At 43.1% G+C, this 25,932-nt stretch overlaps 1 protein-coding gene across 5 annotated transcripts in view; it reads right to left on the minus strand.

Annotated features, from left to right (window-relative positions):
- LOC119653731 (NAD kinase-like) overlaps window positions 1-25,932 on the minus strand; it is a 150,671-nt gene that overhangs the window by 82,359 nt on the left and 42,380 nt on the right. For 2 of the 5 annotated variants that reach the window (XM_038058645.1, XM_038058644.1), the window contains exon 1: window positions 15,993-16,332. The exons of 2 other annotated variants lie outside the window; for them this stretch is intronic. The gene's annotated coding sequence lies outside the window, so the exon portion shown is untranslated. Of the gene's footprint in view, window positions 1-15,992; window positions 16,333-25,932 lie in introns of those variants that run through there. One more of the 5 variants, XM_038058649.1, reaches the window with a different exon arrangement.

Raw genomic sequence — 25,932 nt, forward strand, 5'->3', positions numbered from 1 at the left:
ATCATCATCAACGGCGCAACAACCGGTATCCGGTCTAGGCCTGTCTTAATAAGGAACTCCAGACATCCCGGTTTTGCGCCGAGGTCCACCGATTCGATATCCCTAAAAGCTGTCTGGCGTCCTGGCCCACGCCATCGCTCCATCTTAGGCAGGGTCTGCCTCGTCTTCTTTTCCTACCATAGATATTGCCCTTATAGACTTTCCGGGCGGGATCATCTTCATCCATACGGATTAAGTGACCCGCCCACCGTAACCTATTGAGCCGGATTTTATCCACAACCGGACGGTCATGGTATCGCTCATAGATTTCGTCATTGTGTAGGACACGGAATCGTCCATCCTCATGTAGGGGGCCAAAAATTCTTCGGAGGATTCTTCTCTCGAACGCGGCCAAGAGTTCGCAATTTTTCTTGCTAAGAACCCAAGTTTCCGAGGAATACATGAGGACTGGCAAGAGAGAGCTTTGACCCTATAGTGAGACGTTTCGAGCGGAACAGTCTTTGTAAGCTGAAATAGGCTCTGTTGGCTGACAACAACCGTGCGCGGATTTCATCATCGGAAATCATCGCCCACATCAAAATTCGGAGAATTCATTTGCGAATCATATGGTGCGAACGGACGATATTAGAATTCCTAGGTATCTACTTAAAGGCAGGATGTGAGGCAAATAGCATCCTTGCAAGCCTCGAAACAGAGATGGGAATACTCGATTGATAACGCAAATTACACGCTGCTAGGTTTCGGAATTGGAGGCTGCAGACACTTGACCGAAAATGGCGGAGGCGAAGACTTCGGAATATTTTAATGCAGCTTGCGAACATCTTCTGAATTACATTTCATTCTGTGGAAATTATGTTCTCAACATTGACATTTTTTACTTCCTGCGCAATCAAGTCTCTCTTTGACTGCATCTTGAATGAGAACACAAGGACATAATACATTTGAGTATAGTTATTATTATTATATTTCGAGGATGTCTTGCTCTGGGCTACGTGCCTTCTTCTTGGCAACAGGTTAAGGTAGTTTTCATACCAAAACCTGGGAAAGATGACTGTTCTAATCCAAAGAACTTCAGACAGATCAGCTTAACTTCATTCTTGCTGAAAGGTTTGGAGAGACTCGTGGAGCGTCACATTCGTGGAAACGCACTTAGGTCACACCCACTTAGTGAAAACCAACATGCTTACCAACGTGGAAAGTCCTGTGAATCTGCTCTTCATTCTTTGGTCACAAAGATAGAAGATGCAACTTTGAATGGTGAGTACGCGATGGGGGTGTTCGTGGACATTGAAGGGGCTTTTGACTGTGCGCCTTTTCAAAAACTTTGTGATGCCGCCAGAGCGCATGGTGTTGATGATGCTTTAATTAAGTGGATCCATGCTATGCTAACGCAAAGATTGTTGTGCGCTGAGGTAGGGGTCGATCGCTACCTGACTACGGAAGCAACGAAGGGTTGCCCCCAAGGAGGTATGCTTTCGCCACTTCTGTGGAGTATGCTGATCAACTCACTGCTATGCGAACTGCAAAATTTGCCAATACACGCTCAAGCTTATGCTGATGACGTGGCTGTACTTGCTGTTGATCGGGATCTTGGAACGGTGTGTAGGAATATACAACGTGCCGTTGATTTGATAGACAGCTGGTGCCTTAGACATGGTTTGTCAGTTAATCCAAATAAAACCACAATGGTTTTATCCACAAAAAGGAGAAAACTGGATGGACATTGTCTCCCTGAGATGAAGGGTACTACCCTTCAATTCTCCGAAGAAGTGAAATATCTGGGGGTCACTCTAGACAAAACACTTCTTTGGAACAAACATGTAGAGGTAAAGATGAAATGAGCTCTCACAGCTTATGGGCTGTGCAGACGGACCTTTGCCTCGACATGGGGACTCAGGCCTCTTGTGGTAATGTGGATATACGTTGCCATCATTAGGCCGATGTTCGTATATGCATCCGTAATGTGGTGGGTTAAGGTGAGACAAAAAAGGTTTTCACCGTAAACTAGCCGCACTGCAAAGAACTGTTTGTCTGGGTATCATTGGTGCCATGAGCACGACATCTGGCGCAGCTCTGAATGCACTACTCAATTTGCAGCCCGTGGATATATTTATTCAAAGCGCTGCAATGAGAGCGGCTCATAGGCTAATTCGATTAGATCTATGGGAAAACAACGGATGTGGGGGGGCACAGAGCATTGGAAGAGTTACTGGGAGGACTGAATCCAGTTCTTACAATGCCTTCCGATTCTCGTATCCCCATACATCTGTTTCATAGAAGATATGAAGTTACCCTGAAGCGTAGAGAGGACTGGGAAGACCCAGAGGAATGCGTGGCGGGATATACGAAAGTCTTCTAGCCAGCAATTGGAGTATTAGTAGCATTGGCTAAATCTGTTTTCAAAAACTGGGAACAAGTTTCCCATAATGACAGGTGGCAGAGCCTAAATGCTGCTCGACACACCAAAATTTTCCTGCCAGAACCCAACATACGTACCGCAAAGTTTATCCTGTCGAAAAGCAGGAGGACTTGCAGGTGTATTATGGGCATTCTGACAGGCCATAATTCACTAGCTGGGCATATGTTCAGAATAGGAATTACCGAAGATGATACGTGTCCCTCCTGTAATAAGGAAGCGGAATCCACGGAGCATTTTCTATGTGAATGCCCCGCCTATGGACGCATCAGGCATCAGATCTTTGGTGCGATACGTTAACGAATCCAGAATTTTCCGTTAAACGGGGGAGGCGAGTACAATGGGCCAACACGGCCTGAGTGCTCGGAAGCTGAAGCTTCTCCCCCACCATACACACACACACATAGTTATTTTTACTTCAGAGAAAGCATTTTTTTTTTATTTTCAAGGTAGGATTCTCTATATTCTGGATAACTGCATTCATACGTCTGTACAGGTTTTCTAATTTCATACACTTCGCGTTCATGGGTTACTTCAATCAGTAACCTCTATTCTAATCTCAAATGTTATTGCTCCTAATGCATACTATTAAAATGGGAAAAATTAATAGCCCTATGTTGATCTAAAGATGGTTATGAACTTGACTAGGCTTACAGATTTACACATGGTGAGCAGATTGGTAGCGTTACTACCAACTAAACCCTCAAATCTAAACATATCATTACAAGAGAATCGAGAAACTCAAGGACACAAAACAGTGTCAATAAAACTAGAGGCCATATAATTGCCTCGAATACGGTTTCGGTATCATGTTTAACATTTTTTTTCGATAGTTCAGCTTAGTTTGGCTTAGCCCAGCATCAAGCAGAGTTATACCTGCAATCCAGGTTATGAGTGTCTACTCCAAAGTGAACAACACTTCAGTACTGCCTCGTATTGCATTAGCACCTGCAATTATCAGTTAATTACACGTGCTATAGAACAAAGTGTGCCAACCATTAATGAAAATTAATAATTCCCGATTCTCGTCTCACCTCCCATTCCGTCATATGATCCCAGCTATGTTTTAGTGTGGTCACGAATCAACTAGGTCAACGTTCAATATACTCGTGTTCATATGCAGTTTATTTTATGAAAGTATCATCTTTCAACAATAGACGATAGCAACAGACAGACGAAGGTGTTAATATTCATGCGGGTATATAATAAATGAGTAAATGAATTATTTATAGTAATAATAACTATTGTTATTATGTATTTACAAGATTTAATGGAATATCTATAATAAAAAAAAATATAAATGTATGTGGTCTACACCGCAGTAGTAAATATTGGAGCTGTAATGGAGCACTCAAACGTAAACGACGCACAGCAGGATTGAAATGACTTTCATAAATTCCGAAACGACAATTAAGTAATTGGCAAGCAGTTTCAAGCATTCAATCAAAAAAACTTGTTAGTTATATAGGATTAGACGACGTATAATTATTCTTAACATCTAGTGTTCATGTTCACTATCTGTGTATGTGCATCTTCTATGTATGAGCTTGTGTGCGTACATAGCAAAATGTATTGAGTAAGAAAAGATCAAACACTGAAGACAGTGCACTAAGTATTGAATGGGGGCGAAAGCAAAATGATTATCCATAATACTAAGCACGTGGCTAAAACTAGCAGACTCATCCACCCGAAGGGTACGTTATTCAAATCCTGACAAGGATGGTCTAGGAAGGCCATCACCAAAATGATCCCCACCCTAAATTGTAGCTTACGAGCATATCGCCGATGATATCTACCAGCCTATCTCTAACCCGAGGTGTATGCATTTCATGGTTTCCGCGATCTTAACTACAGGGGGCGCCATTTAAATTGAAGGCATCTGGCAACACTATAACTTTTGACAGAACTGTCAAATCGACTAATCAAATACCGCGTTACAAACGTCAGTCTTAGGAGATTTTTCACCATGGACAGATACACTCCAAAAGAACGTGCTGAAATTGTGCAGCTATACATTCAAAATAACTTCTCAATTGTGCAAACACAACGTGAATATCGAAAAATAAAGAAAGTGCAAACTGCACCGACTGACGTTACCATACGACGTTTTTACGCGAAGTTTATTGATCACGGCAATCTTAATGATGCCAGCCACGCGTCCAGAATGCGCACATCACGCTCCGATGAAAACATCGCGCTCGTTCAAGCCAGTGTTGATGCCACTCCAACAACTTCGACCAAACGCCGTTCTAAGGAATTGAACATCCCGGAAACCACTTTGAGACGCATTATTCGTATAGATTTGAAGTTATTTCCGTACAAAATTCAAATGGCACACAAATTAAACGCAGCCGACTATGTGCGTCGTGTCAATTATGGCAAATGGGCTGTGGAAATGGCTCGAAATCAAAGTGACTTCTGGCAAAAAATCATTATGTCGGATGAGGCACATTTCTCATTATCTGGCGGTGTAAATAAACAAAATTGTCGATTCTATGCCACTGAAAACCCACAAATAATTCATGAAAAGCCTCTTTACGAACAAAAAGTCACAGTTTGGTGCGGCATTTGTGCAACAATGATCATTGGGCCGTACTTTTTTGAAAATGGTGCTGGTGCTACCGAAACCGTCAATGGCGACCGTTATCGAGTTATGATAACCGATTTTATGATGCCGATTGTTCGTGAAAATGATCTGGAGGACTTCTGGTTCCAACAAGATGGCGCCACATGCCATACATCTCGTGCTATAATGGATTTATTGCGCCCATTGTTTCCTGGTCGCATAATATCGAAAAATGGTGATTTTGACTGGCCACCGCGCTCTCCAGATTTAACGCCACCGGACTTTTATTTGTGGGGCTATTTAAAATCCAAAGTATACGCTGGAAAGCCTGAGACTCTGGCTCAACATTCGAAACGAAATCGCCGCCATTACGCCTGAAACGTTGGCCAAAGTGATGCAAAACGCCGAAAAAAGGACCAATTTGTCCATCAAGTCCAAAGGCCAACATTTACGCGATATCATCTTCAAAAAGTAGTTAAAACAAATCTCCCTGAAGCAAAATAAATGACTACGTAAAAAAATTGAAAATATTTGGTCTTTTATTTATATTTTTTTTAAAAAAACATACCTTCAATCTAAATGGCGCCCCCTGTATCTAAGGTAGCGAAAGGACTTTTCACAAACACTAGAATGAATATTCATCATCACCAACGGCGGAACAACCGGTATCCGGTCTAGGCCTGCCGTAATAAGGAGCTCTAGACATCCCGGTTTTGCATGGAGGTCCACCAATTCGATATCCCTAAAAGCTGCCTGCGTCTTGGCCTACGCCATCGCTTCATCTCAGGCAGGGTCTGCCTTGTCTTCTTTTTTTTCTGAATATTGGTTGCTTCAAGATGAAACCAGATCGGACCTTCAAGTTTAAAGGGTTTATGTAGGTGGAAAAATTACGAACGACAGGGTCGCAGTGAAATTGAAACGCGAAAACTACTTGTGATCGTTAAATCACAAAGCCCTCGCTGTTTTAAGAACGTAAAAAAGTTACCTGTAGCTTATCATGCAAATAAGACAACGTGGATGACATCGCAAATTTTTGAAAATGAACCCAAAACCTGGACAACCAGCTGAAAAAGAAAAACAGGAAAATTCTGCTCCTTATAGACAACTGTCGGGCGTATCCCACCGTAAGCGGTATGCAAAAGATAAAATTAGCATCAAATAAACTTTATAAAGAAATTCCGATTTTCCTTCACTTTCCAACATAAACTGTCCCTGTAACGAGCAAGTTTTTGTGGTTCCTTAAAGCTCGTTATAGGGAGAGTCGACTGTACTTATGTAACTGGAAAGTAACCCATGCTTTTTTTAACGTTTTGCGTGAAACAAAACCTTATTAAGATCGGCTCAATATCTGTCTGGTGAAAGATAGGGAAGATAGAGCTCCAAATGTGTGCCCCAGAAAGCGAAATAGGTCTCATTCTCAGAACCTATCCAACTGAGAGATCTGAAAAAATCACAGTGATGCAATTGTATGAAATCTAGGCCTCAACATATATCTCATTCCGATATCTACACAAATAAAGTTAATAATAGTATATTAACATATTTTAGAAATTTACCGGAGAACCCCCCTTAAGTTAGGCGATAATATAAGACATAATTCTGAAAAGTTTAAAATCAATCCAATTATTATTAACAAAGTCATGGAAGGTCAAATTTTCGCATTACAGGTAAATTTATTGCACAGTAAGACGTGTATAATGTCATCATCATATAAAGTGACCTTATATAAATGACGGGGTACATGGGGAGGTTTTAGTTTCCCTTTTTGGCTTTTTTTCTAGTTGAGTTGCGAAGATACCTGGGAAATTTCTGCCGAAAGCCGCTGCGATATTAGCACCTATAAACTCCATTATAAAAGGTCACCATAAAGCTAAACTCGGTATAAAATTTAATAAGCCCCGATTAATAAATATAAAATATAAAACGATAAAAAATCCGTTGGATGGACAGAAGAAGCTCAAGCTTCTTTCGAGTTGAGGCCTGAGGCACCACTAACCTTGTCAACGGACGTATCGAACACAACCATAGGCAGGAAATTGAAAGCGACTTTTTTTTTTCTACCAGAACCTAAGTGAAACATAACAAAAATATAGTACTTATGATAGGGAACTCCTTGCAATCTACGAAGGAATTAAACATTTTTACTACATGCTGGAGGACGAGACTTTTACGATCCGAACAAATCGCAAACCGCTTACTTTCGCCTTCAATCAGCGTGCAAATAAAGCAGCCCCCAGGCAAGCGCAGCAGCTGGAATATATTGCGTAACTTTCTACAAACATCCTCCAGGTCGATGGCACACGAAACATCATAGCAGACGCTCTATCGCGATCGGATGATATCAATGGCATTACTAGGCCCATTACGATTTCCTCAGTTGACATCGCCGATGCACAATACGCTGACCCGGAATTACAGCAAAACCTTCGACAAGAAACCTCTCTGCATTTGCATACAAAAAATATCGAAGGAAGCAAGATACTTTATTGTCATATTGAAGCAGTCAATATCAGACCGTATATCCCTTCGACACTTAGGCGCAAAATTCTTAACCAGTTGCACGGACTTTCACACCCAAGCGGACGCGCAACAAGCGAATGGCTCCGTCAGAAATACATGTGGCCTGACATGAACAAAGACATCGTATGATGGTCAAGAACTTGCATAGCATGCCAAGCGTCTAAGGTGAGCAGACACGTTAACACACCCCTCACCAATTCTTAACACCTGACACACGCTTTCAACATATTCATCTCATTCCCATGGATTTGTCTACCCGCTCACAATCATTGAAAGTTTCACACGTTCGCCAGAAGTCATCCCATTGGTCGACGCAACCGCCGAAACCATAGTTGCAAAGTTTTATACACAACGGGTTACCCGTTTTAGAACTTCGGTCAACATCACTACGGATCGTGGTTCACGGCTAGAATTGGGACTAAAGACTAAAGATTTTACTTTACTGTATTTCATCCGTTGTAACCGCGCCAGGACAACGGCTTACCTTCCGGCAGCAAATGGCATGGTAGAATGTCAAAGTTCAAAGCGGCCCTAATGTGTGCTCCCCACGGTATTACTTGGCCTTCGCACGACAATCAAGGAGGACCTCAATTCTTCAGCAGCTGAGTTAGTCTACGGCACTACCCTTCACCTACCAGGGGAATCCTTCGTCAGCGATGACATCCCAGCCGACTCTCACATAGTCGTCGAATAAATTAGTAAGAGAATACAAAAACTTCGGTTCAAATCGATCAATCACCATCACACCGACGTCTCATTCGTGTACAAAGACTTGTTTACTTATACTCATGCATTCATATGCCAGGGTGGATCCAAGAAGTCCTTGCGAAGTCCCCATTCCGGCCCATACTCAATCACAGACCGCATCAAGAAGCGTGTATTTAAGCTGAAAATCGCCGAAAAAGAAACAACGATCTCGACGGAACGTCTTAAGCCAGCGAACTTGCTCAACCCAGAATTATCTGAATCGTTAGACTCGCCAATATTCAGGAAAGAAAATCCATATACACCTGCATCTGGAGGAATCATCAAGACATACTCCGGTCTAAGAACGAAGGCAACTTCCCAGAAATCAGTGTGATTCGGCAGGACGAATGTCACTAAGGGAGGAGTATTGTGGGATACCAACTTCAATGAAGACTTTTTAAGTTTTACCACCGAATCCTTTTAGCGCTGCTATCGACATGAATTCCCACAGTCGAACCGCTCCACAACCTTTTAAGTTTCAGTAAGAAATGCCTGGCATGTATTGTTCCATAAGCAAGGTCAATTTGCCACTACTGACTAACACGCCAGATCCACTTATAACTGATAAAGCTGGAGTTGCTCAGGAATGCAAAAACTATTTACAGCATATTCGGAATATCATGCATGCAAATCACAACCGATAACAGCTATGACGGTGAAATCCGCGCACGGTTGTTAGCTGCCAACAGAGCCTATTTCAGCTTACAAAAAATGTTTCGCGCGAAAGGTCTCACCATAGGATCAAAGCTCTTACTGTACAAGACTATGATCTCTGCCAGTCCTTATGTATTCCTCGGAGACTTGGATTCTTAGCAAAAACAAACTGAGAACTCTTGGTCGCGTTCGAATCCTCCGAAGAATTTTTGGCCCCCTACATGAGGATGGACGATTCCGCAGCCTACATAACGTCGAAATCTATAAGCGATACTACAACCGTCTGGCTGTGGATAAAATCCGGCTCAACAGGTTGCGGTGGGCGGGTCAGTTAATCCGTATGAATGATCCAGCCCGGAAAGTCTATAAGGGCAATATCTATGGTAGAAAAAGAAGACGAGGCAGACCCTGTCTGAGATGGAGTGGCGTTAGGATGGGTTAGGTCACCAGACAGCTTTTAGGGATATCGAATTGGTCGACCTCGGCGCAAAACCGGGGTGTCTGAAGTTCCTTTATTAAGGCAGGCCTAGACCGGATACCGGTTGTTGCGCCGTTGATGATGATGATGCATGCTTTCAAATGGTATCATTTGGAACGACGAAGCTTCCAAAATCTGGTAATTTTTACAACCACATTCGGGTTGCAAGGACATGAAGGTCTGGGGAGTTTAAGGTAACTGCCTGTCGTGTAGGTATCATTCCACGGTCCAGTCCGGTTGAGATTGACATAGCCAAGGTTTATACTGAGCGTATGAGAGTCCTACCTAACACCTCGGCCGCAATAAAGAGGTACGATGACCGATATTCCGTGGGGTACGTGGGGACGAAGTGCAAGGGCAAGAGTATCATCTGATTTGCTTACTTTTTCCAGTACACGAAGAGCATCCGCAGTTTTTGCAAATATACTTAAGACAGAACAACTTCTGTCGGGTTCACCTAGTTATAAATAAATATGTATACATTACGAGTTCGTAGTTCATCCAGATATGCTTATATAAGAAATTCACTAAAACTTTCATAGCTGAAGCACCAAGCTTCCGGTTTCGAAGTTGTTTAAATTATTAAATCGTCGAAATTGGTATAATAAATATGAAAAGCGAGAAACAAACTAAAGGGGGTCCTTTGAGCGCTTTGATCCCTCACGCTTCACTACTACAAAACAACGTGTCTATTCCGATGCGTAGGTCCGCACCGGATTCTAAAATCGACATTAATCAGGATTTCGCGGCGGCCTATCGAATGATAAACAGAACGCGAACTAAATTGGAAAATAGAAAGGAAAAGAAAAAAAAACGGCTCGACCGCGCGCGTGGAGCCGTAAGTCTCCGGACCCGAGTGCCGCGATCAAGGAGGGGAAGATCCACGATGAGGATGTCCCTTTATAGAAATTCCGCGGGAGAAAGGAGGATAAGAAAGGGAGAAAGGAAGATAAGAAAGGGAGGAAGTCCTCAAATTGAATAACTGGCCTGAGGATGTCGAGGAAGGATGGCAACCTCAGGGGCCGCGCCTCATACAAGATCTGAGGCGGAAGAGGCAATAATTGAAACGGTGATCCGTCGTGGATCTTCTCCTCCTTGATCGCGGTACTCGGGTCCAGAGACTTACGGTTCCACGCGCGCGGTCGAGCCGTTTTTTTTTCTTTTCTATTTTTCAATTTTAGTTCGCGTTCTGTTTATCATTCGATAGGCCGCCGCGAAGTAATGATTAACGTCTATTTTAGAATCTAGGTCGTTATCGGCCACTCAGGATGATCGACCTGATCTCCTATAACCACTCATATCATTACAAACTGCTCAGCAAATAACTTACGAGTATTTGCTTTTTATTATTGAAGTTGAAAAAGAAATTATACATAAAGCTAAATTATGTTACTTCAATTTATCCATATGCATTTGCATAATTTCGTTGATGGTGGCAAAGAAAAATGCATGCCATATTTTTCCCACATCCTTAGTTGGTATTTGATCCTATTGCAGCCATTGCAATGCCCAATAGGAAAAGGAACACTCCAGAAGAGCAACTAGAACGCTTCCAAAACAGCACGGCCCGGTTCCACGTCGTATACCTTTTATCACTGCCTGTCATTGCCGGGAAGCGTTCCTTTTATGCTCCACTAAATATGTGCTTCCTGAGAAGCATATTTGAATATGGAAGGGAAGCACATCAAGTTCACCTCAGAGAAGAATTGAATGCAACCATATCAATGCTGCTCGAAAAGCACTTTTGAATATGGCTTCCCATCCATTTCGCTTCCAAAAACAGCGCCTGCCAAAGTTTCCGATTGGGTATTGCTACCCTTTTTTCTTGTAGAGTGTGGAACGATCACTGAACCCACAGGAATCGAAGAATCAATGGACTCCAAAAATTCCGGTTATTTCTTCTATCACAATGACCTTTGTATAGGGAGAATTGCAAGGAAGTTCCGGGAGACAATTCGGTTGCATGTGCAAAAATTATAGTTTGTATTTATTTATTTAATTTAACGGACAACAAACAGAGTAAATTCCAATTAATTATTGTCCCCAGGAGGAGGAGAAAACAAAAAACTTATCCTACGTTTAAAACTACTTAAAGTAGGGAAGTTAAAAGGACCAAGCTGTTTTACCTTATAATTTCGGCAAAGCCTGGGAATCGGGGAATGAAAGTAGACTTCGAGCTCTCCGAAGGGCACGTTGAAAATGTCTGCGTTACGTGTGTTATAAGACGCAGGACGGCAGGTGATCTCGTCAGCGGCGGAGCAGTTCATCAGACCCGAGGAAAATTCAAAGAATGTGCATAGATCCAGATAGGATCTACGCTGTTGTAGGAAGGGAAGGTTCAGAAAGCGGAGGCGGGAGGAGTAATCCACACGAGGGAAGCTTTTCTTAAAGAAGAGGGAACGGGTGAATTTACGTTGCATATTTTCAAGGGCAAGACAATCACAGTTGCGGAGCAATACTCGAGGGTATTCCTCACGAGAGAATTGAAGAGAGCTAAAGAGGGTTGGATGAAGTCAAAATCAGAGGAGCGAAGTATAAAACCTGACAATTTTGCTGCTCGATTGATGACATCGAGGCAATGGGTGTCAAAGCGGAGCTTATTGTCAAAAGTGACTCCGAAGTCTTGAGTGGAATTTAAGCAGGATAAGGAATGTCCGTTAACAGAGTAGGTGAAAGAAGTGGATGAGGATTTTAGGGAGTAGCACATAGAGTGACACTTTCTGACGTTTAGCGCTAAACCATTAGTCGAGCACCAACGAACCAGAGTGTCCAGGTTAGATTGAAGGGAAACATAGTCCATAGGCAACGATATAGCGAAAAGCAGCTTAAGGTCGTCTGCATAGAGCAAACAGGGACAAGTAAGGACGGGAGGAAGGTCGTTAATAAAAAAAATAACAAGCCGGGAAACCGGAAGCTGGACGCTTCAGCTACGAAAGGTTTTGTGTATTTCTTAGTACATAGCACGTAATATATCCATATATTATGTGAGAGTATCCAGTTTCGGGTGATCATGACATTCATAGTCTTCAATTTCAAAGAAACAACAACTTTGACGTGTCATAACTTTGTTAGTAATAGTGCGATTTCCACCAAACTTCGTATGATCATGCTATACATTATAACCTACATCACTGCATCCGTGCAATGTCCGTGTTGCTAGGGTGAAGTTAAGGGGGGTTTCCAGCCAATTACAAAAAATTATAGTAATATACTATTATTAACTTTATTTCAACAGATATCGGTATGGAAGATATTTTGCAGCCCAGGCACCATATAGTGGCAGCCTCCTGATTTTTTTTCAGATTTTTCGGTTTGGTAGTTTCTGAGTATGGCCTCCTTAAAGGAATGATCACTTTCAATCCCCCGCACTCCCCACCTTTCTAACAAATGTGAAAACTAAGACCGGCTTCGAAAAGTACTAACCGACACCTTTCACTTGATACCCTACATGACTATATTTGATGAAAAAAAGTTTTACAACCCCCCTTTTGCATGTATGGGGACCCCCCTTGAATTTAACGTAAAAGGATGTAACTCACTGTATGTGTGAGCGTTCACAGTTCCCACCTTTCTACCAAATTTGGTGTCAATCGCTATAACCGTCTCTGAGAAAAATGCATATGACGGACAGACAGACAGACGGACAGACAGACAGATGATAATTCGTTGAGCTGCCCATGCAATACAAGAACGCAAGGAAAAAATTGCAAGTAGCTATCACGAAGAGCAAATCCGAACATTTCAAGCGGATGTGTACCGAAGCTGATTCTGAGCCTACAGGTCTGTAATGTCATCACTGAAAGGCAAGCGCTCCCCACCGATTACCTGCCCAAAATTACTAGAAAACATAGTGGACACTCTCTTCCCAGAGGATGTGAACTGCACAAATCTGCCTAAAGTGCATGTAAACCCCGACGAAATTCCTGAAGTGATAGAAAAGGAAATTTTTTATGCAGCAAGTAAATTCGCTGAAAATAAGACCCCAGGGCCAGATGGAATCCCGAATATCGCCCTGAAAGTGGCAGCCAGGTCAGCAATGGAAGCTGCAAAAGTTGATACTTATTCCGAAGCCAGGTAAACCATTGGGAGACCCCTCCTCATATCGACCGATATGTTTGGTCAACACCATTGGTAAACTATTTGAACGAGTATTATAAAGCAGGCTGCTCGCTGTTGCGGAAAAGGAAGGAGGCCTATCCGACAAGCAATTCGGGTTTCGTAAGGGGAGATCAACCATCGATGCAATCAGCATGGTGACTGGCCTGGCTCCCGCTGCAATACAAGATGGCAAATGCTGCGCAGTGGTGACCCTCGATGTAAAAAATGCATTCAACACTGCAAAGTGGACGAAAATCGTAGAGGCTCTAACCAAACTAAAGGTTCCAAAGTACATTGTACGCATCGTTGTTGCATTTCTTCTTGGAAGAAGATTATATTGCGACACGGACGATGGAGAAAAATTATTCCCAATGACGTGCGGCGTACCACAGGGGTCTGTCTTAGGTCCCTTACTGTAGTTAATTATGTACAACGGAGTGCTGACGCTACGCCTTCCTAACGGCGTGACAACTATTGGCTTTGCGGACGATATCGGGGTAACAATAGTGGCAAAACGCTTAGACGAGATCGAAATCTATGCAAATGAAGCGATATGGGAGATCAATTCCTGGTTGAAAAAGTCCGGTCTATCACTTGCTGAACATAAAACGGAACTAGTGCTAATCAGCAAAAGAAGGAAAGACACGACCGTGAAAATTAAAGTTGGTGAAAAAACAATTTACTCAAGACTCAACTTTAAAAAACACATTGAGTGCGCTGCAACTAAAGCATCTTCCATCGCTGTAACGATCTCGAGGATACTACCGAACATTTGTGGACCAAGACAAAGTCGACGTCGTCTTATTTCAAGGGTAGTTAGTTCCGTGCTACTCTACGCAGCTCCAGTTTGGGCAACCGTTCTGGAAAACAAATCAAACTGCGGAAAACTAGGAATGGCGTATCGACTAAGTGCACTCCGGGTATGCAGTGCTTATCGAACGACATCAGGAGAAGCAGCATATGTACTGGCAGGGACAATCCCCATAGACATCTTGGCGGATGAAGGTCGGCGTCTCTACGACGCAATGCTTATAGCAGTCCCGTGGGGAGAGTGGAAGAAGAAGTAGGTGGTTTTAGTGAGTAGAAGTCTCACATAACTGTTTGGGAGGAGCCAGCAGTAGGTTTTGAACCTTTCCACCTTCCAACGATGAAAAAAAAAAAAAAAGACGGTAAACCGATTTTAATAAGGTTTTGTGTTTACACAATAAAAATAACAAAGGACCCAGAATAGATCCCCGTGGGACGCCAGAAGAGGAGGAGAAGGAGCGGGAAGTACAGAAGTAAAGAGAGACGCGGCAGGATCGGTTGGAAAGGTAAGAGTCAAGCCATAAAACAAGTGGTATGGGAACGTTTAGGGACGAGAGTTTGGATAAAAGTATCTTGTGATTTACAGTGTCGAAGGCTTTCGTGAAGTCAGTGTAAATGGTATGCACTTCTTGCCGTGAATTTAGACATAGGTTGAAGGCCGTGGACCTACGTTTAACGAAGCCGTATTGTTCTTCCACTATATGTAGGCCAAAGTGGGCGGACAACCAGTCGCTGACATATCTTTCCAGGATTTTGGAACAGGAGGAGAGGAGGAAAATGGGACGGCAATTCTCGGCAAGCAAACGATCGCCACTTTTGTGAATAGCGATAATGAGAGCCACTTTCCACAAGCCGGGAAAATGATTCTCTTCGAGGCTTTTGTTGAAAATAAGAGATAGGGGAAGGGAGGTGGACTTACCAGTTTTGAGCAAAAAGAGGTTTGGAAGACCATCGTAGCCAGGTCCGACATTGGCATCAAGTTTGCCAATAAGGTATTCGACAAGGATAGGAGTAAGAAGGGGAATGGTAGGCGATGCGATGATAGCAAAACAACGTAGAACACTTTAACTACATTTGAATAATACGTCTTCCCCTTTTTAAATTACGGCTTCGAATACATTCCCATTATCAATCTGCGAATGATAAGATATCTGGACAAAAAAGGTACTTGTTATCACACTCAACGAAAGATATCTCGAAGCTATTGATCTAATAAATACGGCAGCCAATTTCTCCGATTCATGAATAGTTTTCACAATATATTGTAATCATGCGATACATGATTGACTTCTTTCTTTAAATATTGAGTCAAAAAGCCTTTTTAGTTAAATTCTCAAGTATGGCACTTGCTTTGGCACAGATATAGTCGAAATTGTACCTAACGTTTCCTAACATTCCAACAGAAAGCACATTCACTAGTTAAAATTTCTTTTTGTGCTGGAAGTCTCGACATTTTCAAATAAATCTTTTTCACACAATTAAACAATTAATTGCGGAAAATCCGCAAGAAACAAACATAAAGTATGTCACTGGAATGTTTACTATTTACATTGACGAAACACAAAAGACACATGTTGCAAAAGTTTTGTAAACGTAAGTCAGAGTCGTTTTGTTTACGACACCGACTCAAGGCAAAGTAGAAAGCTATTCAATGTTTACGACTGTGGTCACTTTATTGTTGAGTTTTAGCGAAAATTGAGACATACCTAGGTACCACGGTCTGTAACACCTTCCGATATAGTCTCGGTCCGTTGCCTGTCAAGTTACTAGCCGGACTTTCAACAAATTTCTTTGAATTTCAGCTCCACTATCTAAAGGACTATAGATATCCGCCTTTTTAGCAAACGGATTTGCGTACACCACGGGGCACAAAGGCTTTTAATTGGTACGTTTTTATTACGAGCAGCAATTATACTCTAGATGGAACCAAAGTCAAACTCGCGAGGCCTTTCACACTGCCTTCTGGCACCCATATACGAGTGTATACGCACACCGACCGTTGGAAGAGGTTTAGCCGCGCTAAACAACCGAACTGAACTAAAATGAAATTTTTCATTAAGTAGCAATAAGCAGTATGCTGTCGACGTTGCTGATTCACTAACTACTGCTAGGTAAACTATAGCGGAGAAATATTCGAACACGTTCCATCAATTCACGACTTACCGATCGAAACTTAGGTGCTGAGTGGCTTCTTTAATCCAAATCTGTCGAATTGCTGAAAGTACTATTCGATTCTGATCTTGTTTATGATCATCTACCGCAAAATTTTCGGATCTACTGAAGAAAATATAGACTGCGGTCAGTAGCAAATTACTCTCATTATCACTGTCATGATTCCGGCATTACGTAGTCATAAATTTAACTGATAACCGAATTTTGGTAGATATTTTCGACCTATGTTGGTATTTCAAAACAAATTTTTCAAACTCCATTAGTCAATAAGTAACCGTGTAAGTTAGCACGTCCTCTCAATCCACGTGAACGACTGTGCCCTGGGTTCAATCACTGTCATAGGTCATGAATGTCAGCATTTTGTATATTCTGTATTTGTGTTTTATTTTCTACTACAAGCTTATCATCCGAATAATATAAATTATAAATGTAAGGAGACTGAAGCATGCTCTTTTCAATGATTGCAAAATTTTTATAGGTGATGAAACCATTCCTTTTTTTAAAAAAACAAACCCACATCTGGTCCCTTTCCCTTAAATTCCATAGTCCAATTCCAATTAAACAATTGCAAATTCTATTTTTTTTTTCCTTATTTTCAAATGGTGCAAACCATAATTGACCGGACCAATCGTTCGTTGACTCTCACAAACTTACCCATATTGCACATTATTAAATAAATGCAAGCGATTTATCACGGTTGACGGGAATCACCTGCTGCACACTTCAACACAATAATGTACGTTCAAGGCCATGGAACGGAAACAAAAATTAGCGGGACTCGGACTGGCTGATCGATTGACAGCGGAATAGTTGAACCGAGGAGTTGAGGTTGTGTAGTGCGGGAGAGTAGAAGTGTAACTAAAATAAAGTGGTCCAAGAAGTTCTGTTTGTGTTTTTTTTCCCTCCTGTCGTAAAATTAAAAAAAAGTCTAAGTTGAGAGGAAGACGGCGTACAGGTGGATGCAGACTCAAGCGAATATGACGAGATCCTATCTCATTTGACTAAATTCCGGGCAGTTGGTGAACTACCAGTATCACAAAAATCCTCCTATGTCTTATATTGAACAACGGACGGAACTTTGAACCAAGTGGGCGCAGAAACATCTCAGTCAGTTGAAGTTTTCTAATTTGCTGAGGGAAACCTAGCAAAAGTGGTAGGACAAACATTTATGAAGTTAAATTTGAAAAAGATAATGACAGTGTTTTATACGTAGGCTTAACTGAAGGCCATACTTCCCTTCAGTTAAGCCAACATATAAAACACTGTATAATGTATATAAGTGTATAAGTATAAAGATGAACACACTCCTTCCTTGCGACGAAAATCAAATTTGTGGGAAATTAGACAGCGTGGGAGTTTCGTATGGGTGAGACACTAGAGTGCACACGAATAAGTGGAAGTAATGGCCAATAACCCACGATGGAGTATAAAACCTGGGAAACGCTTGCAGAACCAACACCAACAACTCTACTACCAAACCGTCCTCCCTAAGTAGGGCTAACAACCATACACGAAAAACCAATGTTACGAAACCAAAAAAAGGGCCTCAGACAGGATGAACTTTACAACGACGAACCCGGCAACGACAACGGAATAACGATTTGGCGCATTTTCTCATGGAATGTGCGCTTCCTGTACAGAGATGGAGCTCCCAAGCAGCTAGCCGATAATCTGTCCCAATATTGGGCTGAGGTAACAACGTTGCAGGAAATGCGTTGGACATGGACCAGTTTCCTGGAAAAGAGCCACTACACCATGTATTATAGTGGCCATTCAATAAATCATGTGCTTGAAGTAGGTTTTTTAGCCAGTCAAAAAATTAACCCTGCTGTTATCAGCTTTGAAAACATAAGCGAACGGCTATGCACTCCGCGCATGCGAGGAAAATTTAGAAATGTTCACGCCCCTACAAAGGAGACTGCAGAGTAGGAGAAGGACACCTTCTATGAGGCAATAGAACGAACCCTCAAAGCCTGTCCCAGGTATGATATCAAAATCACACTTGGGGATTTTAATAGCCAAGTAGGGACGGAGCCCGTATTCAGGTGATATGTTGGCTCCCATAGCTTACATCAAAACACAAATTATAACGAACTGCGGATTATTCAATTAGCGGTGTCACACGAAATGCTTTTTGGAAGCACCTGGTTTGCGCAGAAAGCCGTCCACAAAAAAACATGGGCCTCTCCAGCCGGGACCATTTTCGACCAAATTGACCATGTGTTGATTGAACGCCGCCTCCTCTCAGCCTTGATAAATGCCAGAACATATAGGGGAGCCAATATAAACTCGGGTCACTATATCGTTGGCTAGTGCTCCGAGCTACAACCCCTACAGTCCCCTCTGACAATCAGGTGAGAATGTATACTGAAGCCATTCACAACATAGCGCTCCGTAACACCTATGAGGGAAAAATGGATGCAGTAATAACCGCAGCTAACAGATTTCCTAGAGATAAAGCATGGATTAAGTATTTTGACGAACTGTTCAACAACAAAAGGAAGCCTGGGAGAACCAACAAGTCTGTGAACTCGAAAAGTACAGGGAGCAACCGCACCAGGCGCGGAAGTTTTACCAACAAGTCAGCAGGATGAAGCCTTATACACCTCGATGCTTATCCTGCCGAGACAAAGAGAGAAATTTCCGACAGAATGGGCATATTGTAGCGATGGGTTGAGTATTTTGACGAACTGTTCAACAACCAAAATATCGGCAAGTTGGAGGTCTCGGCAACTGAAAACGACGGACAAATGCTGCCACCACCAAGCATAGAAGAAACAGTCCGTGCAATTCATCGGCTTAAAAATCATAAGTCGCCAGGAGACGATGAAATTACAGCCGAATTGCTTCATTATGGAGGCCACGAATTACACCAGGTGGTTCATCAACTTATACTCAAGGTGTGGAACAGCGAATAAATGCCTGACGACTGGCAAAGAGGCATTATCTGTCCCATACATAAAAAGAGAGAGCAGCAATTATAGAGGTATCACGTTGCTGAGTACCATCTATAAGCTATCTATAAGCTCCCCCTCGGACACCACCTCGTCATGGTGGGGGAGCCTGTAGTAGTTTACTACTACACTAAGAGTGTCCAAAAATATGAATATGGAAACGATGGATTTAAACTCTCCAAGTGGTAAGAAGTCACAGACTTCGAATCCACCCGCGACCATGAGGAATCAAGTCGCGGCCGAGGCGCGGACTTTGGAGGCCTCACCACATTCATATTCGCCTACAGATCAATCTGTAGAAAGCATGCTTTCCGGCTCAGTGGAAAGTTTGCATTTAGTGCCCACGGCGAAGTTAGCCAGAAAGGAAAGTACGGAAACTCTCAAATTGGGAGAAACTGGAAATCCGACTACGGCTGAATTCTGCCTGTCAGAACCTTCTCCTTCATCCTTACCAGGAAGAGCGGAAGAATGGGAAGCTGGTGACGTAGACGCTACTGGTTTAACGCCGGTGTGTGGAAATGGATCCAAGCGGTCCGGACACCGTCAACCTGGAAAGGCCCGAAGCCAACGGCAGAAGAGAGCACTGCGAAGGAAGATGAAGCACCTTGGGAATGAGGACATGGACGTGGCTGTACCACTAGGCGCGGTAACGCGCAGAGAAATCGGGCACAAGGAAGCGGAATCTCCGGCGGAAGGTGGGGATAAATTGGAAACCCCGGTAAGATCCACACTGGACGCACCAGACTCTTCTATCAGCGACAATAGATTAAGTTTATGTCGAAAAACATAAAGATTGGTCAAATCAACCTGCAGCATGCCAAAGCTCCCTCCTACCTGTTGGCAGCGAGAATGACAAAGCTGCAGGATTTCCCCTATATCTTTCTGGTGCAAGAACCGTGGGTTCGATTTAACAGAATCGGTGGCATTGGATCAGTAAAGGGGGCTAGGATCTTCTACGACGACAGATCCATAAGACCGAGAGCTTGCGTCCTGATGTCAAGACGGTTAGAGGCAACTATGCTGAGACAATATTGTTCCCAGGACTTAGCTACGGTCATCGTACAATACCAAATAAATGGCGAGAGGAAAAACATCATAGTTGCCTCCGCTTATTTACCCTATGATTCTTTGTATTCTCCACCGACGCAAGAACTTAGGGATCTGGTGGCGTATGCAGAATCAAGTGGTCTCGAACTCTTAATAGGTTGCGATGCGAATGCTCAACATATTTGTTGGGGCAGTAGCAAATGCAATCCAAGAGGAGAGAAGCTATTTGATTTCATCACTTCAGCTGGTCTTATGACTGCAAACGTAGGGTGCGCCCCTACGTTCGTGGGACCGAGAAGAGGTGAAGTGATTGACCTAACAATCTGTACCCCAAAATTGATAGAGTTGATTACACACTGGCGAGTGCTAGACGAGGTCTCACTGTCAGATCACCGATATCTAGAATTCAATCTGACTATTGCGGGCGAACAGTCTGCAGTACAAAGACGGAACCCTAGGAAAACGGATTGGGCAAAGTTCAATGAACTTCTTGGCAATAAAGTACAGTTCCCTAGGCGACTAAGGACTCCTTTGGTGCTGGAAGATGAATTGAAAACTCTGAACTACACACTTTTAGAGTGTTATGAAGAGGCTTGTCCTATTTCCCGAGGCCAAAGCGGTAAAACGGTTCCTTGGTGGAACCGAGAACTGCAAAAAACTCAGGAAATCAACCAGGCGACTTCTAAATCGTGCTTGCAAAAGTAACAAGGACGAAGACTGGTTAAATTTCAGGAACTCACAACGTGAATATAAGAGGCTCGTGAGGTGCTCGAAACGAGACTCCTTTAGAGCGTACTGTGAGGAACTGGAAGGTGAAAGAGAAACAAGGCTGTGCAGAGTCCTCAAAAGGGATGAGTCGGCCAAGTTGGATTCTCTTAGAAAACCCGACGGTACTTTCACGAGCTCCAGACTGGACTCAGTACAGACCCTCCTGGAAGTACACCACCCGGGGAACGGGTGAGAGAAGTGGTAGGGGGAGAGTTGACGGTTCTTGCAACCCCTTCAACACGCAAGCGTTGCAAGGGGAACTGGAACACTGCGAAAGCGGTTGTTACCCATGAAAAGGTGAGAGCTGCCATACTGTCCTTTGAACATTTCAAAGCACCTGGCATGGATGGCATCTATCCGGCAATGCTAAAGGAGGGTATGGAGCATTTAGAGCGACCTCTAAGAAATATTTTTCGAGGATGTCTTGCTCTGGGCTACGTGCCTTCTTCTTGGCAACAGGTTAAGGTAGTTTTCATACCGAAACCTGGGAAAGATGACTATTCTAATCCAAAGAACTTCAGACAGATCAGCTTGACTTCGTTCTTGCTGAAAGGTTTGGAGAGACTGGTGGAGCGTCACATTCGTGGAAACGCACTTAGGTCACACCCACTTAGTGAAAACCAACATGCTTACCAACGTGGAAAGTCCTGTGAGTCTGCTCTTCATTCTTTGGTCACAAAGATAGAGGATGCAACTTTGAATGGTGAGTACGCGATGGGGGTGTTCGTGGACATTGAAGGGGATTTTGACTGTGCGCCTTTTCAAAAACTTTGTGATGCCGCCATAGCGCATGGTGGTTCATGATGCTTTAATTAAGTGGATCCATGCTATGCTAACGCAAAGATTGTTGTGCGCTGAGGTAGGGGTCGATCGCTACCTGACTACAGAAGCGACGAAGGGCTGCCCCCAAGGAGGTGTGGAGTATGCTGATCGACTCACTGCTTTGCGAACTGCAAAATTTGCCAATACACGCTCAAGCTGATGCTGATGACGTGGCTGTTCTTGTTGTTGATCGGGATCTTGGAACGGTGTGTAGGAACATACAGCGTGCCGTTGATTTGATAGACAGCTGGTGCCTTAGACATGGTTTGTCAGTTAATCCAAATAAAACCACAATGGTTTTATTCAGAAAAAGGAGAAAACTGGATGGACTTTGTCTCCCTCAGATGAGGGGTACCACCCTTCAACTCTCCGAAGAAGTGAAATATCTGGGGGTCACTCTAGATAAAAAACTACTTTGGAACAAACATGTAGAGGTAAAGATGAAACGAGCTCTCACAGCTTATGGGCTGTGCAGACGGACTTTTGCCTCGACATGGGGACTCAGGCTTCCTAAGGGTGGCAAACTGGGTGATTGACGAGCGGTTGAAGGGCAGGCGCATCGCAATCTGCAGTGACAGCCAAGCTGAATTGAGGGCATTGAGCAGTCCTTTGATCACCTCGAAAATCGTTCAGGAATGCAGGAACCGTTTGAACTCTATGTCTAGATTCAATACGGTGGAACTACTCTGGGTACCTGGTCACTGTGGCATAGAGGGAAATGAAATCTCGGACGCTTTAGCGAAAGAGGGGTCAATCTCCTCTATGCCGGGACCGGAGCCAGCAATTGGGGTATCAGTAGCATTGGCTAAATCTGTTTTCAAAAACTGGGAACAAGTTTCCCATAACGACAGGTGGCAGAGCTTAAATGCTGCTCGACACACCAAACTTTTCCTGCCAGAACCCAACATACGTACCGCAAAGTTTATCCTGTCGAAAAGCAGGAGGACTTGCAGGTGTATTGTCGGCATTTTGACAGGCTATAATTCACTAGCTGGGCATATGTTCAGAATAGGAATTACCGAAGATGATACGTGTCCCTCCTGTAGTGAGGAAGCGGAATCCACGGAGCATTTCCTATGTGAATGCCCCGCCTATGGACCCATCAGGCATCAGATCTTTGGTGCCAATGTCCTCCAATTGCGACGGGTAGCATCACATCCACTAACGGAAATCCTGCGATTCGTTAACGAATCCGGAATATTCCGTTAGACGGGGGAGGCGAGTACAATGGGCCAACACGGCCTGAGTGCTCAGAAGCTGTAGCTTCTCCCCCATCATACACACACACACACACACACCAATTTTTTGGCCCCCGAAATCTCAATATTTATGGTAGAAAAAGAAGTCGAGGCAGGCCCTGCCTGAGATGAAGCGATGGTGTAGATCAGGACGCCAGACAGCTTTTAGGGACATCCAATTGGTGGACCTCCGCACAAAACTGGGACGTCTGAAGTACCTTATTAAGGCAGGCCCACACCTGATACCGGTTGCTGCGCCGTTGATGATGCTTCTAGATGATGATCCAAGCGAGTTCTACTTCTCGCTGCGAAGGACTTCCAAAAAAGTCTTGTTTTGTTTGTACGGTGTTACAGCCGCCATTTTGTAAAAAACTGTCAATAATAAAAAGAAGAGGTTGATTGGCGGTTTCGTCCAGGGCAGAGGCAACTCATCAGATGCTGCCTCAACTCTGCCCTAGGAGGAATATGACCGAAGTAAGTTGCTTACCAAGTGGTCCGGTCCGGCATCAAGTGGATGTGGACTCAGGACTCCCTGCATCCCCAACAGAAAATTAACTTTGGCCTAGTGTAGCTCTGAAAATACCACGGATTTGCGACTATATATAAATGGAGCGATTATCAATATGTCCAATGACTTTTTCCTTCCATAGTCATCGAATTGCCAATCATGCAACTAGCTACCTTTACTGTATACTTGGAACACATCACCTTGCTAGCGGTGACTTAGTCCGGTAGCGGCAACGCCAGCAACTATGACGTCACAATATAAATGTGCAATAATATACATGACTTAGCATATTTCCAGATTTTATTAGTTTGTAAATTTAGCATCGAACCAAAAAGCATACACGTCGGTCTGCCAATTATTACTGGACAGACAAGCCAAGTCGACGGGTCGGTTGTCGGCAAATCGCTCGACCAATTGGACGGTCTTTGACCGCAATTTTTTTAACATAGCAAATGATATTTGAGTTAAAGGTCACCAAAAGCAAGGCAGAAACTCTATTTCATACATTGGAATTGATTGGTACCAATCGCGGATAAATAAAAACAACGATTGCGAGTTTGGCGTTATTTTAATCAACTCTGCGTACGACAGTCAATTGAGTAGTTTCCAAATTTCGATGCCTTTCATTTAAAAGCGCTTCATTCCCAATTCAAAAAAGTCAGACCATCAAGTAGGAAGTATTCTTTCATGGAGCCACCCAATTTTATATTGGGGCTCAAATCCAAAAATGCAATGAATTCAAACGTTTTCAGGTGACTGGTTTCCAAATCTGATCAATTCAAGATGGAAATCGACCAGTGATATTCAAGAACGTTTCGGAATAGATTAATAGAAAAGCTGTCAGACAAACCGTGACGCCGCCACCTCACCTCGGCTACTCTCCTAATAACAGATGATTTCTTGCGAATATCAGTAACTGTACTCAAAAAGCTCCCGCAAGATCTGATGAAGATGAATTTAAGTATAAGAAAAAAGATTGAATTTAAAAGATTAAAAATTTGCAATTCGTATATTCGTATCTGGCATAATGTTTGTGTTTTCACGGATGAGACAGACCTAAAATTGGAACTATCTACAGTTGTTTTAGTGTGGAGTAGATCTTTTTTATGAATCTTTCAGAATTCTCGTGAGTCTCGGTAATAAAATCACCAATGCGTTGTTAGTCACGCCATGAAACGTGCGGAGACATTATAAGAATCTCAATAAGATATTTGTTTATCTGAAAACTGACTAAGCAGGCACTTAAAGCGCGAAGGTTGATCGGATGAGTTTCTAATATCATTAACGAAAAACTGTTTGGTTCGGCGAATTAGTAGACAAACTAAAAAAACGACGCGTCTAGAACAGGAATTGAAAAGTGATATTTATTCATAAATATGTGTTGAAATTGAAATTCTTTGAATTGACGATAACGTATACCTAAATGTCACTCACAAGCACTATAGAATGCTTATATTCCACAAGGTTAAACACTGAGTACTATTGCCGGCAGAGGCAGCAATGGCTGAACAAACTAAAATTATTAATTAGATTTTCCAAAGGCTAGTGATTTAGTTTAGTTTAGTGGGGGAGCCCTTGCTAGGCCCATTGTACTATCCTTGGAGATCGCCAGTTCACCACAGACGGCGTTCGCGAATCTGAGAACATTCTCCAGAGAATGCGCAGACTCTTCGTTGAAAAAATCCTAACCATGATATTTTCGTCAGAGGTTTGGGGTGGCGGGGCAGCTGCATACGAAGTGCAGGGCCGTCTCTTATTCCTCTACGAATTGGTTGCACCACTTCGATAATTTCCATGTGGTAGTTTAAGATACAGTGTCCTGTTAAAATTCTACTAAGGTTTTCATGTCCTACTTCTTAACGAACAACAAAAATGCCGCTATAACGACCTAGGGTTCCTTCACACATATTTTCGCTTGCTTGGCAGAAGTTCAACTTTCTCTATTCGGCTGCGTGAATCCTTGCCATTTCCCCCTTCAGAGTAGACTTAACAGTAGATGGCGGGATGCCAAAAGTTGGTTCTGGCTTCACCATTGTGGATTCAAAACCTTGCCGAGCCAATCTGTTAACTTCCTCGTTACCAGCAATGTTTAAGTGTCCTGGCACCGACATCAGGAATGTTTCATTCAGTCGGCCAA

The sequence above is a fragment of the Hermetia illucens genome, chromosome 4, assembly GCF_905115235.1.
Source record: "Hermetia illucens chromosome 4, iHerIll2.2.curated.20191125, whole genome shotgun sequence".
NCBI lineage: Eukaryota > Metazoa > Arthropoda > Insecta > Diptera > Stratiomyidae > Hermetia > Hermetia illucens.